Below are 18,709 nucleotides of genomic sequence, written 5' to 3'. Positions count from 1 at the left end.
GAAGCAGGATTAGAAGTCAAAGGCTAGGAACATTTCTGAGGCTCTTGAGATACGCTGCCCCCAGTCTTTCAATCAGATGTCCCAGTTTGCGCTCTTCCCGCCAAGTGCACGAGAATTCCCACCTTCCCGGCACCCCCCGCCCCCCACCTGTGATTATTATTTTAAACTATCTATTCTATTTTGACTGGTGAGAAGTGAATCCACACTGTTTTGCCTTGGTTTTTCCGGAAGGAGAAGGAGACAGAGAATATCTCATAGGTTTGCTTACGAGATGCATCTCCTCATCCGTGGACCGCAACAGAGCTTCATCTCCCCTTGCAGGGAAACGCCATAGAGGAGAGAGAGCAGGAGCTGGGCGCACACTCGGTCCCTGCCTCCTCATGCCAGCCGCATGATCCTGACTGTGTCGCTGTAGCTCCGAGGTTTCTGTCCCCTTATCCGTGGATTCAGGGTTCTAACCTAATAGCAACTTCTACCCACCTGGCCAAAAGGCCCCAGGCACATAGCAGACAGGCGATTTCAGCTCCCCTTCCCTTCTTTTTGAGCCCTGAGCCTTTGTCATTGCCATGGGGTGATCTTTGAGGACCCTAGGGATGCTCCAGAGCTTGGGGAGCAGGCCCTTCTTCATTTAGGCCCCACCCATTGTTCTGGCCATGCTTACTCAGGGAGTGAGAGATGTGTGCGTAATTGGCCCTGAACGTGGCAGGCCAGCAGCTGATTGAGAACACGGAGACACAATGGTCACTCTGCTGCATGGATGGGCTCAGCCTCAGACAGAACAGCAGCAGCACCCTCCAGTCTGTCATCCGGTTCTGCCTTGTCGTGCTCTCAGACTATGAGAAAACCTGAGCGAGCAAGAGGGAATCGGCATTCTGGGGACTGGAGTACGCATACGATCTCACCGAGCCTTCTGCCAACCCTCTGATGAGACAACCCATTCTTCAGTTGAACAAACAAAGGCTCAGAGAGATTGGCAGCTAGGACTCCCAGCCCTCCGGGGTGACACGGGGTGGGGGAAGGGCTCCCCATCTCCAAGGGGCTCCTCTCACTCACCCACGTGACAGATCAGGAAGCTCAAGTTGAAAGTTTAAGTAACTCAAAGTTCCAAAAAGGGATGGGGACAGAAGGGGTGGGGGGCGTGCCTGGCTGGCTGGGTGGGTGGGCCATGTGACTCTTGATCTTGGGGTTGTGGGTTCAAGCCCCAAGTGAGGTGTCGCGATGACTTAAAATAAAATCTTAAAAAATTAGAAGAAAAACCCATTGGAACTGTCACTGCGGGGAATTTAGCCCCCGGACTCCTGAACCAGCAGCCTCCCTTCTTGACCTTCCAGCAGCAACCTGCTCCCATCCCTGCCGGCTTGTTTCAGTGCTTCCAAATTCTCAGGCTTCCAAGAGTTGTCTCCAGTCTTTCCAAGCAGGGTTGTTGTTTTTTTTCCAACCTCAGCTCATAAGACCAGTCTGTGTGTCCCCCCATTTCCCCCCGGGCTGTGGCAGCTAGAGAAATCCTCCCAAATTCATAGGCACTGGAGCTTCTCCCTGAGGGTCGGCTCGCCAGCTTGCAGCTTCAAGAAGCCTCCACGGGGAGCCCCAGGAACCTGTTTGCATACAAGATGAGCAGGAATGATCTGCACGGAGTATGTTTTGGATGTTCCTTTGGAGGCTTCTACATTCTGTTCAAATGGAGCTTACATGATCCGTTTGCTTAGCACACAGACAGAAAAATCTTACAGCTGGATTTGAAAAGTCATAGCATCTTCAGAAATTCTGAGAAGTAAAGTGCTTTGTCCAAGATCACACAGCAAGTGGTTGGTTGGGGGTTCCCAGGTTCAGATGGTGGTCAATGTGGCCAGGAGGGGCAGGTGTCGGGAAGGGGAGGACACCCAGAGGTCGAGCCTCATTTGTTCCTTCCTTGCACTGACATCTCAACCCAGTTCTTTCCTCCTGCTTCAGGGAGTGTAGGAGTTTTTTTGCAGCTGCTATAACAAAATGACCACAAACGGTCTCCAAACAACAGAAATGTATCATCTTACGGTGCTAGAGGTCAGCTGTCCAAGATGAGTCTTCCAGGGTGAAAATCAAAGTGTCGGCAGGCCTGGTTCCTTCTGGAGGCTCCAGGGGAGAATTCATTCCTGGCCTCTCACAGCTTTTCATGGCTTCTGGCATTCCTTGGCGTGTGGCCCCTCACTTAGGTCCCTTCCCCATCCCCACACGGCCATCTTTTCTGTACTCAAATTCTCCATCTGCCTGCCTTTTCAAAGGGCCCTTGCGAGTATTTCTATAAATTTCAGGATAATCTCCCCATCTCAAGAAACTTAACTTTTTCTCATCTGCCAAGTTCTTTTTGCCAGGTTCCAGGGACTAGGATGTGGATATCTTGGGGGTGGGGGAGAGTGTTCCTCAGTTCACTATAGACAGTGACAAGATGTGGTTAAGAGTATAAGGTGTACATGGGCCCCTGGGTGGCTCAGTTGGTTAAGTGTCTGCCTTCAGCTCATGTCCTGATCTCAGGGTCCTGGAATCAAGCCCCCCACATTAGGCTCCCTGCTCAGCAGGGAGTCTGCTTCTCTCTCTCCCCCTGCTCCTGCTCATGCATTCTCTCCCTTTCTTCTTATCTCAACTAAATTAAAAAAAAAAAAAATCTTTAAAAAAAAAAATAGTCTAAGCAAGCCTTATAGACAATGGGTTCACATTTCAGCTCTGGTACTTGCTCACTGCGTGACCTTGGTTTTTCAACCTTCCAGGGGACTCCACTGTTTCTTCTTCTATCAGATGGAAGTCCCATTATGTCCCTTTAGGGGCTATGGTGAGGACCAGGCATGATTAGCACTGGGGACCCAGCCCTGTAGCTGGTGCATGGAGGGTATTTAACACAGGCAGCTAGAGGCGCTCGAGGATCCCAGAACTCTGCTCCTTCACTCTCTGAAGGAGGGTCTACTGGTCTGGTGCAGCCTTGCTGATTTTAGAGTCAGCAAATGCTGTAGGATGGGAGAGCCAGCCAATGGTGCACACACAGATTGAGCCTCCATTATGCTCAAAATTAAGTTTGCACCAGGTCCATTTGGATTAGCCAGTAATGGAAGAGGCAAAGCACCGATCTATGGTAAGAGAATTCTGAATAAGTGAATTTGTGATAATGTAATATCGGTAATAGAAGGGCCTGCGGGCTCTGTTGGCCTCCTAGCTAAGAAATTCCACCAGGTCAGATCTTTGCTTCGATTTTGTTTCATTTCATTTAAAGGGATGTTTTCTTCTCTTTAAAGGGACATTTCCCCTCCATGGTTGGGGCAGGGGGTGGGGGGAAGCAGTCACCTCTGGTTTTCTGAACTACAGGTCTCCATTTCTGGCCTTTGGCTCACCTTCCTGGAGTCCTTATCCCCATCAACAGCATCACTAACTTGGTGATCATAAGAATTGGGTCCCCGGTGGGCGCCTGGGTGGCTCAGTTGGTTGGGCGACTGCCTTTGGCACAGGTCATGATTCCGGAGTCCTGGGATCGAGTCCTGCGTGGGGCTCCCAGCTCCATGGGGAGTCTGCTTCTCCCTCTGACCTTCTCCCCTCTCATGCTCTCTCTCACTCTCTCTCTCTCTCTCTCTCTCAAATAAATAAAGAATTGGGACCCCGGTTCTCAGTGTGAGAGACTCCGTGTTTAACAGCTGGACTGGGGGGAAACAACTGGGGGAAAATGGACCTGACTGCCCACTTCCGTGGTGCAAATGTTCCCACCCTGGCTGATCTCAGGACACCAGCCTGACCTTGTTGCATACAGCGCTGGATAGGGTGAGCAGTCCTCACTGCTGAACTGGCCCCACCCCCAGCTGCCCACTCACCCCCTCCTCCCTCTGCCCGCAGCGCTTTTCACTCATCCCTCCTCTTCCGTGCCTTTGCACAACTATCCTTCAGCCCAGGGAACCCCCCCCACCGCCATTTTCCAGCAATGAAAATCATATTTGTTTTTCACCCCCCCAGCCCCATTCCTTCCCTCCCGTGAATTCATCCTCTCTTTGCCTACTGTGCGCGGGACACTGCTTACACCTTTATGCAGCCGTTCCCTATCCTACCTGGAGCATCCAGTTAGTCATTACGTGTCTGTCATTCCCGGTCATCTGTCGTGGGTCGCATCCCCGCAGTGGCTCTATGACTCAAGGCATAGGTTTTTCTCAACTGTGAAACGAAGACACCAACCCACACCCCGTTCTCTATTGTGGGCAGGTACAGAGCACACAGTAGATGCTCAGTAAATGGTGAGGAGCCTTTCGGTGGAGGGCAGAGCCGAATCTCCTTCCTCTTTGTCAGCCCTCATGTCCCAGGGTAGCACGAAGACTCTTATCACTCAGCCGGCCCGTGTGGTGCAAATAGGGGTGAGTGGAGGAGGGGGAGGGCTGCACCCTCAAAGGCCTGCAGCTGGCCTCAAATCCCGCCCATATGGGATGAGCTGTAACTGCCTGAGAGATCTGAGCTCAGCCCGGGTTGGGGTGGGGGTGTGGAAGTGAGTGCAGATGGAGAGTTTTCGTGGTGCCTTAATCTTGCAGGCATCACGAGATAACTCATAAATGTCAGAAGTGATGCACACAGTTTAGAAGGCAGAAAGGCATCTGGAGATACGTAGATATTTACCGGAGCACGTGGGCGAGCAGGCTCAGCCTCAGACGCCCGCTCATATTTTCATCAGCCGAGGCTGAGTGAACTCGAGCAGCTTAAAGCCTAATAGAAGCTTCCATTTTCTCATTTGGGATCTGAGCGCAGTTGCCTCATTATACAGCGTAATGTTCCTTGATGGATGTTTGTTCCGACCGGTGTCTGCAAGATAGAGAGATACGGGGTTGGGGGGTGGGGGGCAGGGAGAGTGACAACTCAGCAACTTCCTCTCTTGCAGCATCTTGGGTTGGATCCCAGAGTGTGGGAGTGACCCCCGAGGAATGGGGGCATCTGTTGCATGTGCTCCTGTGTTCCGCCTGTTCTCCCTGCTTCGCCTGGGGGTTAAGGTTAGAAGTTTCTGGATTCTGCACACTGGACCAAGACAGTCTTGCGAGCTGCTGCCTATTTGGAGGTAGTTTATGGGAAACCAGATCGACCTCTACTGGAGTTGGCTCTGGGTGGCCGATGAGACTGGCTGGCAACGGGATGCCAAGGAGATGGGGAAGGGAGTGCCGGGAATAGGGAGCTGCTAAGGTCGGAGGATTCAGGGAGCTCAGTCTAAAGACATGGGCTGGATTCGTACATTCATTCATTCACCTTGTCACTCATTTATTCATCCTTCCTTCCCACAAATATTTATGGGGCATTTAACAGGGGCCAGCCACTGGGGACACAATCTCAAGCAAAAATAGACATAGCACCTACCTTCTTATAGATCAGGCAGTGGTTCTTTAATAAGGGAACTTTTGTCCCCAGGGGACAACTGACACCGTCTGGAAACATTTCATGTTGTCATAACTGGAAGGAGCTCCTGGATGGAGGCCAGGGATCCTGCAAAACATCCTAAATGCACAGGACAATCCCCATCGCAAAGAATGATCCAACTCAGCATGTCAGTAGTGCTCAAGTTGAAAAAACTGGGGTCTGGAGGCTTCGGGAGGAGAGGGGGCGACATTATTTTTTATATGCCATGTTTTCAAGGGCAAATTATTTGTATGGCCGACCTATATATTTGCTCACAAGCCGGCAAAAGATAAAACTGGGACAATTTCTAAATAAAGTTTTAAATGTCACAGCCACAAAAATAATACCCTCTATCTATGTGATGCGGTAGAAGATGAGGCTACATGATCAGAAAGCCTTGTTTCAGGCATTTTGAGTGACCCTTTGTTGATGCCTACGGGATGGGGGACCAAAAGCACAGGGTTCGTGATCAGGAGCCCAGGTTCAGGTTTTGAATCTCCTACTCTTACCAGAGTCATCCCGAGCCGTTCCCATTACCGCCCCCCCACCCCCATACGGTCCTGTAAAGACAGCTAGCTAGTCCAGATAAATTTTCACCAGGGGATTAAAATGCACATTAAAATGCCCTCACACTCCAGAATTCTTCCAGAACTCTTCCCACTGCCATCTTCTCTTTAGTTACTCATTGATTCATTCTGTACACCAGCCCCTTCTCCTGCTCAGCTGAGGCTGAATGGGTCCACAAAACAAACAGGTTGTCTCCTAGAACCTGCATTTTTCATATGAAATTCCTTAATAATACTAATAATAAATTTTTCCACGGATACAAGTTTTATGCTGAAGTAGAATAAGGTGACATAATAAGGAGAGACTAGGTTGGTCAGAAAAGACCTCTCTAAGGAGGTATCTTTTAAGCTGAAACCCAAAGGAAAAGGAAAATGTGAGTCAGGTGAAGCTCTGGGGAAATGATCATTCTGGGCAAAGTGCCAACAAGAATAAAGGTGTCCCAAGGAAGGGGGTACTCCATATGTTCAAGGAACAGAATGTGTAAGGCTGGAGCACCCCAGTGAAGGCAAAAGGGTTAGGAATGGGTTGGAGAGCATGGCAAGGCCTGAGTAAGGAGTTTGGATTTTGTTCCAAGACAACAGGACAGCCAAAGGAGGGGAACTAGGCAAGAGAATGCAGGGCTTCTCATAGACCAATTACCCAGTAGGGATCACATTCCTGACCTCAGCCTTATCAACCCCACCAGCACAGGATTTATAGCATATTTTCTCTGCTTCCTCCCACTGGCAAGATGCAGCCCCAAGCTGAGCTCACCCCAGTTCCCAGGAAATGAACACATCAATGGCCACTGTAAGTCCCTGGGCAGGGATCAGGGATAGGGTTCATCCTCTTGTGTGTCCATTCACTCACTCACTCACTCACCCCATGAACTGCTAGTGAACCCAGTCTTAGTCTGGTTCCCATAGAAACAGACCGTGAAAAAAAGACACATAATTTATCTGGGAGAGGATCCCAGAGAACACCCTATACTACTAAAATACTTCCCCGATAGGGAAGTAGGAAGTGAGACAGGGAAAGAAAGTAACCAAAACAAGTTCATTATTAAGGAAGTTAGCCCCACGGTCAGTTGGACCTTAATCCCACGGCACGATGAACTCTGGGAGTTGGGGTGGAACACGAACCTCAAAGTTATCTCATCCGAAGGGTGAGGGAATGGGGGTATTTACGTCCCAGTTACAGATAGTCTGGTTGAAGGAAGCTCCCAGGGAGCATTAACTTTCTGGAACTTCTCCCCTGCACTGTGCATAGTCAGAGAAAGCCCTCAAGGTAAGAAATGCAGGTGCCAGGACCTAAAATGGAGCTATCCCACAATGAAACTGTTAAGTCCAGGGGAACATGGGCAGGAGACCAGAAGTATCAGCCAGGAGCCACATTTTGTTAAGCACTTAGTTTTGTTTATTTTTTATTTTATGTCATTGTGGCAAGATGACTTCAGTGAGATCCACTTAGAAAATTGGAAGTGTACAATGCAGAACTTTGACCATAGGTACCATGTTGTACGGCAGAGCTCTAGGGTTTATTTATTTTGCTTAACTGAAACTTCATGCCCCATGATAGGTTACTTCCCATTTCCCCCTTCCCCCAGGCACCATTCCACTCTCTGATTCTATCAATTTGACTAGTTAAGAGCGGTATTTGTCTTCCTGTGACTGACTTATTTCACTTAGCGTAATGTCCCTTAAGTCTCTTCCACGCTGTTGCACATGGAGAATTTTCTTCTTTTTTAAGGTTGAATGAATAGTATATGGTTGTACGTGCAAAGCACATCTTCTTTATCCCTTCTTCTGTCCGTCGACATTTAGATTGTTTGTACATCTTGACTGTTGTGAATAATGCTGCAGTGAACATGGGAGTGCAGATAACTGTTTCAGATCCTGATTTCAATTCTTTCTGATAGATGCCCAGGAATGGGATTGCTGGATCATATGGTAGTTCCATGTTTCAATGTTCTGAGGAACCTCCATATCGTTTTCCATAGCAGCTGCGCCATTTTACTAGGAAGTCCTACCAACAATGTGCAAGGGTTCCGGTTTCTTCAGGCCCTCGCCAGTACTTGCTGCCTTTTGTTTTATTGATGCTAGCCATCCTGACAACCAACTGTGAGGTGACCTCTCATTGTGATTTCAGTTTGCATTTCCCTGGCGATGAGTCATGTTGGGCATTTTTTCATATGCCTCGTGGCCATTTGCACATCTTTGGAGAAATGTCTGTTCAAGCCCTCAGCCATTCTGTAATTGGGTTATTAGTGTTTCTGCTCTTGGGTGTGTAAGTTGGCTTCCATTGCCAGACACCATGCTTGATGCTGAGGACGTATGGATCAAGATGGTCTGGTTCTTGCCTTCCAGGAGCTGACACTCTGGCCCTGCCTCTTTTCTCACCTTTGATATAAGTCTAATACTCCTAAGTTCTAGCATGCAGGAATTTTTGAAGATTCAATGACATGCCACAGTGACAGATTTGAAAACCTGTGCAAATGAATTGTGAGCACAGACTTTAGACATTATAATCACTACTCAACACATCACTTAACTTTCTTACTCTCCATCTGTCACATGAGAGTGAGAAGATTTGCTCTGCCTACTTCAGACAGCCATCAGATGCTTTCAATGAAGTAATGAATGAGAATGCTCTAGAATACTACTGAAAGGTAAACCACCGCTCACCACCTCCATCCAGCCTCTTTGCATTACGTGAATCTCTTCAAGACAGGGATCTTTGGGGACTGCCTTTGTATCTTTTCTCCTCAGACCAGGTAGAGTGCCTGGCATATAGTTAGTGCTCAATAAATCCTGGTTAAGGTGGCACAGTTGGTTGAGCATCCGACTCTTGGTTTTGGCTCAGGTCATGATCTCGGGGTTGTGAGATCAAGCCCCATGTCGAACTCTGCACTTAGCAGAGAGTCTCCTTGAGATTCCTTCCCTCTGCCCCTCCCACTCATTCGTTCTCTCTCTCCATCTCAAATACATAAACCCTTTTAAAATCAATCAATCAATCCTGGTCGAGTTAACGAAATGCCACGGCTATTATCACTAGTAAAGTGGGAAGGAATTATCAAACCCAGTTAACAGATAAGAAAAGTGAGGCTCAGGGAGAGCGTAGGAGAGACATGCTGTTAGGAAGGGGCAGAGCCAGGACTGGGATCCCTGATGTCTTGGCTTCCAATCCAGTGAGCTCTTCGCTACCACCCACTGGAATGACTGTTTGAGCATACGCCAGAAAATAGATAAATAAATGTTGGTGCTTCCTGAGGACAAGCAAGCCTGCTAGCTCTTGGCAATGCTGATCTCTAATAACCTGCAGGTTCAGTTTGAAAGTAGCTTCTCCAGTCTGGAGGTATCTGGGTAACCTGGAACTTTAGCCTGGATCCGGTTTACTTGCATACCCTCACATCCTCATCTCCCCAAGTCAGAGAGACTAGAACCCACGGAAGGATATTCTACCTTGATTGGGACACAGAGCTCAAGTGTTGTCAAGGGGTTGAAAGGGGAGAACAAAGATCGATCCCCCCCAAAGATCGACTAACTGAGTCTGAGATGTCTCCATATCATAATACACCAGTGAGAAAACCCTTCCTGGGACAGCTTTTGGTGGCTGGCCCACATGGGTTCAAATCCTAGAACCTCCGTGAGGCGAAAAGCATTACCCTTCTGGTGCTTAATTTCCTCCCCAGAAAAATATAAACACTACTCACCTCATTGGATTGTATAAAGATTAAAAAGAATTGTAAATGGGGAGCAGCTAGCACAGGGCCTGGCACATAGCAGCTCAACAGGTGGTGGCCTCCCCTCTCCTCTCCTGCCCCCAATCCCAGAATAAATCATGCCTGGGCCCCCTGGCTCTTTCAAACTCCTTACAGGTCATAAGGATTTATGACCCAATACCAAGCAAGCATTTCTGTTTCCTGGGAAATACAAGGCTGCTGTTTTGAGAAAGAGAAAAAAAATTTAGCTCTCTTCCTGTCATCTAGGTTTGAGCCTCCAGGAGGCCTCCTGTGGCCATCCTGCATTTTTATGACCCTGGCGGGTTTCATTACAGGCCACGATTCCTGGAAACTCATCTACTATCCTGACCCTGAGAGCGTTTGATTTGAAACATCAATCATGGTTTAGTGTTGAGCTCCCTGTTTACATGTAAGTGCAGACACTCTTGTTTCCAAATCTGAACTGTGGTCCCAGAATGGGGTATCAGGGAAATCCACGTGGTCCAAGAAAAGAACAAACACTGTCAGCCTAATCTAATTGTCCCCTGTTGCCATCGCCATGGGACTGCTATGCCAAGAAACAGCACCAGCAGTGTGGCCTCAGCCCTGCAGCACCCTGGGAGCTCTGGCAAGAAGAAATTATGCCAGTATCACCAGGTCAGCGTGGAGGTGTCAGAACCCAACCAGGTCTGATGGGTCAGCCCCCTCCAGGGAGAGACCAGTTTGTACAATTTGCCAGGTCCAACTGACTTCTATAAATTCTAGTCAAGTTTTCCAAAATATAGATTTCTCAGGTTGTTATAGGTATTATCCCCACAACCAAAAACCTGTGTGTTCAGTAGGCAAATATGTTTCAAAGTGCTAAATTATGATATGTCAAACACTCCTCTTCCCTGTAGTACTTATCAGAAACTTTAATAAGCAAAGGTCCCTATAGATCTCCAAGAGAAGAATATAAACTATAGAGCTTTGTCAACTTTTTAAAATTGCAAACCTTTTTCTTAATCTCCAGTAAGAGCATCCAATGGGACCAGTATTCCCTGGAATATATTTTGGGAATCGATGATCCATGCTGGCATCATTTCCAAAGGGCACAAGACATGAGATTGTAGGTTCCTGAGCTATGCTCAGGATTGGGAGATACAAGGGATACTCAAGGCCAGGCTTAAGGGAAAGCTGAGAGGAACCAGTCACAAGGATGAGGACCTGGCTGTGGAGCTAGGCTCAATTTCCAGCAAGGACCCAAGTTGCTAACCACTGGGGGTAGAAGAGAGAAGACTGCAAACACCACAGAGAAAGGACTAGAGAGAGAAGTCACTGAATGGCAGTCTGGAGGGACATTAGGCTCTGAATCAGTAAGAACACTTTTGCCTGCAGTGAGAAAACCCCACTTGAATGTGCTTCAGTAAACTAGAGAGTTTATTGGGTCATATAACTGACCAGTCCATCCAGGCAGACTGATCAGCCTTCAGGCCTGGCTCAGTCCAGGGATCAAATGCTGACACCTGCATAAGGTTTATCTCTGTCCATCCTGACTCTGCTTCCTCCGTGTTGGCTTCCTTCTTGGTCAGGCTATGTCTTTATGATGGCCACTGGCAATTCCCAATTCTGTTCCTTCCAGCTTCAGGTCTAAGGGAAATGAAAGCCCACTCCACCAAGGGCATGTCTGTGTGTGCCATACACACTAGAATTGAGTTTCATTGGCTGTAATTGGCCTGACCTGGATCACATGCCCATCTATGAAACAACTGGGTCAGGGGACCAAATGTACCAGTTGCCTTAATGTGCACCATGGGCACCATTCTTGGAGTCTAGGTAGAGTCTACTTTATCTGAAGCACATGGAGTGGGTGGGGGAGGTGATTACCAAGGGGGAAACTGGGGACTAGTTACCAGGAGGGTGAATGAATGTTGAGCAGTAGATGCCATGGGTATCCACAACAGAATGTCCACACGCTAGGTGCCCAGATGGAAGAAAGCAGTCTCTCTGTGAGGGACTGGTGAGGTTTCTGGGCCCCCCACACAGGACTACCTGTCTCACACGTAATTTCCTCCTGCTCTGAAACCCTATTCAGAATATTCCCCAGAGAGAAAACCATCCTTGCTTCCAACAGCGGAGTGAACCCCAAACAGCCCATTATCTCCCTCCAAAACTCACTGCACAGAAGGACTCCTTGACTCTCTGTGGGGCCTTCATGAAAATGCTTCATAATTGAAGCTGTGGCCCAAGACTACTTGCCCCTCACTGTGGAAATGATCCTGTTGGCTCCCCTGGCTTCTCCCCTGAAGAAAACTGTCACTCATTCATTTATTCAATAAACTCTTGCTTAATGGACACCTGCAATGGACCAGGCACTGCTGTAGGTACAGAGGATGTGATAATTAACAACACAGACCCAAATCCGTGCTCTCCCTGCTTGGAGGTGACAGAAAACAAACAGGATACGTAAGTAAAGGATATGGTGTAGTGAATAATACATGCTAAGAAGAAAAGGCAGATCAGGAGACAAGAATGTGTGTTGGCAGGTGAAAGTTTAAGTAAGATGGCCAGAGAGGGCCTCCCTGAAAAGGTGATGTTGAAGAAATGCCTGGAGGAAGTAAGGAAACCAGCCCCATTGATCTAGGGCAGGGCAGTCTGGGCTTTGTCTTTTGTCTTTGAGCAGTCTTTGTCTAAGATGTACGAAGAACTGTAGAAGTGAGCTTAGCAAATTAAGTCGGTCAGAGAATGACAGATACCGTATAAATCACATGTGGAAACTCACACAGGGGATTGATGAAACAAAACAGGTGAACACAGGAGATGGGAAGGAAAAATAAAATAAGATAAAAACAGAGATGGTAGGGAGCCTGGGTGGTTCAGTCAGTTGGGCATCTGCATTCAGCTCAGGTCATGATCCCAGGATCCTAGGATCGAGCCCCGCATTGGGCTCCCAGCTCAGCAGGGAGCCTGCTTCTCCCTCTCCCACTCCCCCTGCTTGTGTTCCCTCTCTCTCTGTGTCTCTCTCTGTCAAATATATACATAAAATCTTTGAAAAAAAAAAAAAAAACAGAGAGGGAGGCACACCATAAGAGACTCTTAACTCTAGGGAAGAAACTGAGGGTTGCTGGAAGGGAGGGGAGTGGGGCGATGGGGTCACTGGGTGATGGGCATGAAGGAGGACACGTGATATAATGAGCACTTTATTTAGATGAATCACTAAATTCTACCCCTGCAACTAATAATACAGTATATGTTAACTAAATTGAATTTAAATACACATTTAAAAAAAATAGAAGGGAGCTTAGCAGGCAATAGAAGCCAGATCACGTTCAGGGGCTTATAATCACAGTAAGGACTTGGGCATTTACTGTGAGCATCATGGGGAGATATTGAAAGTTCTGAGCGGAGGAGTGACGTCATTTCACAGGGTCACGGCGACTGCTGTGCTGGGAATAAACTGAAGGAGGCAAGGGTAGAAGCGAGCAGGGAGAGGTCCCTTGCAGGAGATCACAATCAACCACGTGAGAAAGATAAAGGCTTAGCCCACAGTGGTGGGTGGTGAGAAGGAGTCAGAGTCTGGATCTGTTTTGAAGGTAGAGCAACAGAACCACAGTCATAGCAGATCTGTGGTATAAGAGGAGTAAAAGGAGTCAGAGATGACAGTGGGGCTGTGGGTCCGAGCAATGGAAAGATGGAGTTTCCGTTTGCTGAGAAAGGACAGAAGCCAGTAGGGGAAGGACCATTAGGAGCTCAGCTCTGGACAAGCTTGGGTGTATCTAAGTGAGATATGTAAGTGGGCAGCTGGTGCCTGAGTCTGGAGGTTAGGGGAGTGGACTGGGCCAGACTGATTTGAGAATCCTCAGCCTATAAATGGTTTTTAAATCTCTGAGACAGGGCAAGATTCCCTAGAGACTGAGAGCTGAATCAAAAAACAAACAAACAAACAAACAAACATCGATTTTGCCTCTGTGCCAGGTGCTATTATTATAGCTCCTTGACCTACAGAGATGAGACTCACCTTTGGCCCCAGAGAGAGGAAGAAGCAATATCAGTGGAATGCAGTCACCGTCCAGGGCAGGACTGGTGGGGGGAAGTGGGGTGGGCGGCGGGGCTCCTGGATTAGAGCTTAAGGGTTAACCCTCAGTGGGGCGGGGAAGTCAGGGCAGGCCTTCTAAAAGGGAGGACCCCACTGCTCCCCTTAAAGGTAAAAGGAGTTATTCCAGCAGAGATGGTGGGAAGGTACTCCTGGAAGAGGAGCCAACATGTGCAAAGACAGGAAGTCAGCACAGAGCGTGGGGCTAGAACCGGAGCTGCCCTCGGGTCAATCGGGGGACCGGGAGGCATGGAGGTGGAAGACGGTGGTCCAGTGCCACTCTGGGGAGTGTGGGCTTTGTCCTGAGGTGGACACGGAGGGGCCACGGAAAGGCTATGCTCATGAGAATGTCATTGTCAGGTTCACGGTGTTAATAATCAGAACCTGCGACGTGTGCCATGTATCCAGGCTGGAGATGGTGGTCGGTGTACTTCATGTGAAACTGTTCTTTATGAGGGAGAGGAGACTTCTGAGCCTGTTCCTTTGTTCTGGACACACAGTGACTGGCCTGAAGCTAGAGGAGTGCTTGCCTACCCAGAAGAGGGCCAGGTTCAGTTCAAGGGCACAGGGAGGGAGCTCCCAATGTCTCAATGCTCTTCCTTCCCTTTACGGACATCATCCCAAAACAGCACGGGAGAGGGGTATGAATATCTGTTTTCTAGAAGAGTTTATGTATCGAGTCCAAAATCCCTCAGTGCAAATGTGGGGAACCAGGATTTGAAACCCAGTCTGTGAGTACCTCCCCCAGCAAATCTCTTCCCAGCAAACATTTCCCACCTGCCAAGAGCCCACGATTTGCAGGGCATCTGATGATTAAAACAACTTGGCTAAGTGGTTCTCACGCCTCATCCACAGTTGTCCTTTCCTTGACATACTGTGGATGGAATTTAAATATTGTCTTTCAAATCAATGCTCATTTTATTAGCAGGAAGCACTTAGAATGAGCCATTGCACCATCACGGGGGCTTTTTATTATTGGTCCTTAATAAATGTTTGATGCTCCAAACGGTTATGAGCCCACAGTGTGGGGAAGGTCCCACCTGCTCCCTCCTCTGCTCTCTTTGCCATCAAATTAACTGAGATATTCGTTAACAGACTTATCATTTATCTTGGTTTTTAATGGCATGCTGCCGGAAAAATAAAATAAGCATATCAGAGGAACTGCAGAAGGCTTTTTAAGGATAGCAAAGTTAGATTGCAAGAGCAGTCCTTCCCACTGGCTTTTTATCATGAGCCAGGTCTCCGAGCAAGACAGTTAATGACATGGCCAAGCCCTGGGACCTGAAGGCAGACTTATTTATTTGCTCTCTAGAAGAGGGATGGTGCATTATAGCTCCCATGCATCCTTCCCTAGCTGGGGTGGTGATATTTAAAGAGACCTTTATTTGCCCATTTCAGTTTCACCCCAAACAGTTTGATGCGTATGTCTTATTTGCTGGCCTTACCCTTGCAGATGATGGGTACTTTGTCCCCCCAGTCGGAGAGCTTCTGAAGAGGACACAGAGGGTTTATCCAGTCTGGGGGCGGCTACCCAGGCTGAAGGATGCCCCAAGAGGTACCAATATGCCAGGCAGTATTGTGGTCAGGCTGCAATGAGCCCGGTGCAGGACAGAGTGAAAAAGCTATTATAGCAAGGAACCAAGAGTCTGCACGAGGTAGAACCCCAGGCCTGGATAATAGGAAAATAGCAACAGCTAACATTTTACTGAATGTTCTCTATGCACTGGGCCTAGGACCAGTTTCCATGTGTCACTTCCTTGGCCCATATGACACCTCTGTGAGGTCTGTTCTAACACTATTTCTGGTGTACAGAGGAGGAAACCTAGGAACAAGAGGTTAAGCAATTCTCCCGGGTCTAGTCTTCTCCATTAACATTTGTGGAATCCAGAACAAGAGTACCACTGGAGGCCCATAGACCATATATCTAAATATTTCAAAGTTATAAACCCAGGTAACAAATTATTAAATAAAATATGTCCTCTCATCCTACTTGATGACTATACCTTTATAATGACTGGAAAGTCCAATTTGAATTCAGAGTTCTCACATTCCTTGGAGGCTCAGACAAGAACCAGTGGCTTAAGGAGAGTGGTCCCTGGCTCACAGCTTACCCCCATTTTCTTCCTATCCCCCAGCTCTGTCTTAAACTGTGAGGGACCTTTCCTACATGCATGGGGACAGCCCAGCCCACACATCCAAGCCTCAAACACCCCATGGCAAACAGCCACTCTTTGGATCCCCAAGTGAGGACTTCTGGGTCCTAGAAGCTGGCATGGAGTCATTCAGCCAGTGTTGCACAGTTCCAGGGCCCTAGAGTGTGGTCTAGAATGAGAAACATGCATTCCAGGTGGGCATGTCCTCCTGGCCTCTGCAGGGAAAGACACAGATGGAAGAGGGCCAGAGAAGCATCCTCTACAGCAGGGGGCCCAGAGCAGGCCCCATGGTAGAGCTTGTGTTTGAACTGAGGCCATCTGACTGGCTCCGGAGTCCAGAGGCTGAACCCCTAAACAATCATCAATCAACAACAAAACATAAAGTCTAAGTGGTGGCTATAGAGTCCCAGAATCTCCCTGTGAGAGCAGGGAGAGAGAAAAGTGCTTTAAATTCACTAAAATAAAGGTAATCACATTTGGTTGAACCCCTGCCCACTGTCACTATGACTCTCCACCCATTTTATAGATAAGGAAACTGAGGCTCAGAAAGGTTAAGTGACTTTCTCAAGAAGGCACACAGACTCAAGACAAAAAGCCAGGTCATCTCCTACTCTGCCCTGCCCCTCCCTACCCAACCTGCCAGCTCTCTGGCGAGGACTTGGGCGAGCGTCCCTGCGGGGGGCTGCTCCTGCCACGCGATTTACAGTGTGTGCTCTAATGCCGAGGTGGAGATTCCTACTCCCATCTGTGTGTCATGCTGCCGGAAGCCCTGGGTGGCGTCGGTGTGTTCCAATTAGCCTTCTGAATCATATTTGTTGTCTTAAAATATTTATATCCAACCACTTCCCACCTGCTAGAATAGAGTTTTAGCCTCTTCCACAAGGCCTTGCTCTCGAGCCCGAAGGAGAGCTCTTGTCACTTGAGTTGATCATGACATCAGGCACCACAAGCAAGCACGACAGTGTTTCCTAATCAGACATAAGCGGGACGAATGCTGCCACCACCTAGGGCACGCACGCTCTTACACTTGGAGCTCATTGCTTCTGACTATGGCACGTCTATTCCACCAAGAGAGGCTATTTGCAATTCTATTTATACTCTCCAGCCCAGGCTTGGGGGTGGGGGGGGCGCCTCCCCCTGCCGTCAACTCCATGTATTTTTACCCTTCTCGATGGACAGAGAAAGCTAGAGCACGTTTTGCTGCAGGTCATGTGGACACTGTTCCCCCATAAGCGATCGTTATCATCGTCATCTCAGGTACTTTTAGTCTACAGGCAGCATAGTGTGGTGGGCAAAGCGTAGGTCAAAGGTCTACCTCTTAATAGCCATGTGACCTCAGTTCCATTATCTAAACTCTCCAAGTACCCATTTCCCTCTTTGTAAAATGGGGATGGTGAAGGAATTATAGGGATGAAATGAGCTGCTAAATCCACTCACAGCTCTCGTGGGGCACCCACTCTCTGCCCCCTGGCTTCCTTCATCCCTTTGACATTTGCAAAGTGCCCAGCAGCGAGGTATCTGGCCCGTGGTCGGCATGCAATCCATGAGGTAAGGTGGAGCGTATGGCAGTGTCACATTTTTGCAGGGAAGGGTGCTGTGTAAACTCAGCCAGCAGGTAAGATGCTGTGCCAGGACCCCTAGCTAGGAGGCTTGGCCAGGTTCAGAAGCATCTCCATTCATCCTTAGAGAAAGCAGACACCCCCGCCCAAGGAAAGCAGCATGGCTATAAAGGAAAGGGGTCAGTGACAAGCTGGACCATGCCTTCTATCCTTGGGACCCTGAAATTGGGGAGCTGAGAATCCCAGCCAGGATACTTCACTCCCAATGCCCAAAATGATGTCAGGGCAGCCTTGACCTCTCCAACACATTATTTCATCTCATGGATTGTAATTTGTATTTGAGCACCAAACCCAAAAATATTTTGGCAGGATCCTTATCAAGAGTCCTCCTCCTATCCATCAACTCCCCTAGACCATCCATCTCAGAGTCCCCTCACTGTGTCCCAAGAGGGTGAGGAGGTGAAGGCAGCCATCACTGAGGTATACTAGAGGGTCAGACAATTGAACTAGAGCTGTGACCTTCCATCTTAGCTGCATGACCTTGGGCAAGTCATTTGGCTTTTGGACCCTCATTTCCCCTTTCCTTATAATGAAGATGATCATCTGTGTTCTCTAATCCCCAAAGATATCTCTGAATTATTGGGTTAAATGTTTGTACTCTTATAGCCTGCAAAACTCCCTGAGGACAGGATTCATTTCTTAATTTAAATAAACTAATGACCAGTAGCCATGTATTCTACTAGATTGAAAAAAATCTTAAAACCTGTAAAATAGCAACCCAACCACCATCATGATCTTCATTCATAGTCATAGCCGTAATGTGATGAAATTATTGACAAGATGTTTTTCCCTCCATACTCTACCTTGATCCTGACAACTCTTTTCTCTATCATTGTCCCATTTTACAATAAGAACACTGAGGTTTTGAAAGGACAGAAGAATTGTCTCAAGGTCATGCAGATACTGGCTGATGGAGCCCAACATGCACCTGAGCCCTACGATTCTGAAATCGCTCCATGATTTTTTGCTTCCATGCACTGCTATCATTTGGGGGTTTTAGCCTGATTGCAGAGGCTGCTTTGCACCCGTTGCCTGTACTTGGGAAGGTTAGCATTGGGGCTGACATCTCACTTTTTAAAATTTTCCTTCCATTTTAATAAATAATATGTCACAATTCAGGCAAGCCAGCCGAATAATAATTTGTCAAACCCAACGCCCAACTTAGCTTGTTCCCACACTTGTCTTCCTACCTCCTACCTTGCTTTCTCAGGCCAGTCTT

General features: G+C 48.1%; 1 protein-coding gene across 2 annotated transcripts in view; it reads left to right on the top strand.

The window, feature by feature from the left end:
* LOC111151502 (acid sensing ion channel subunit 2) overlaps nt 1–18,709 on the top strand; it is a 1,010,285-nt gene that overhangs the window by 829,666 nt on the left and 161,910 nt on the right. The window lies entirely within an intron of this gene.

The sequence above is a fragment of the Enhydra lutris genome, unplaced genomic scaffold (genome assembly GCF_002288905.1).
Source record: "Enhydra lutris kenyoni isolate GAN:26980312 unplaced genomic scaffold, ASM228890v2 scaffoldscaffold26, whole genome shotgun sequence".
Classification (NCBI taxonomy): Eukaryota; Metazoa; Chordata; class Mammalia; order Carnivora; family Mustelidae; genus Enhydra; species Enhydra lutris.
This window is presented reverse-complemented; position numbering and strand designations above follow the sequence as displayed.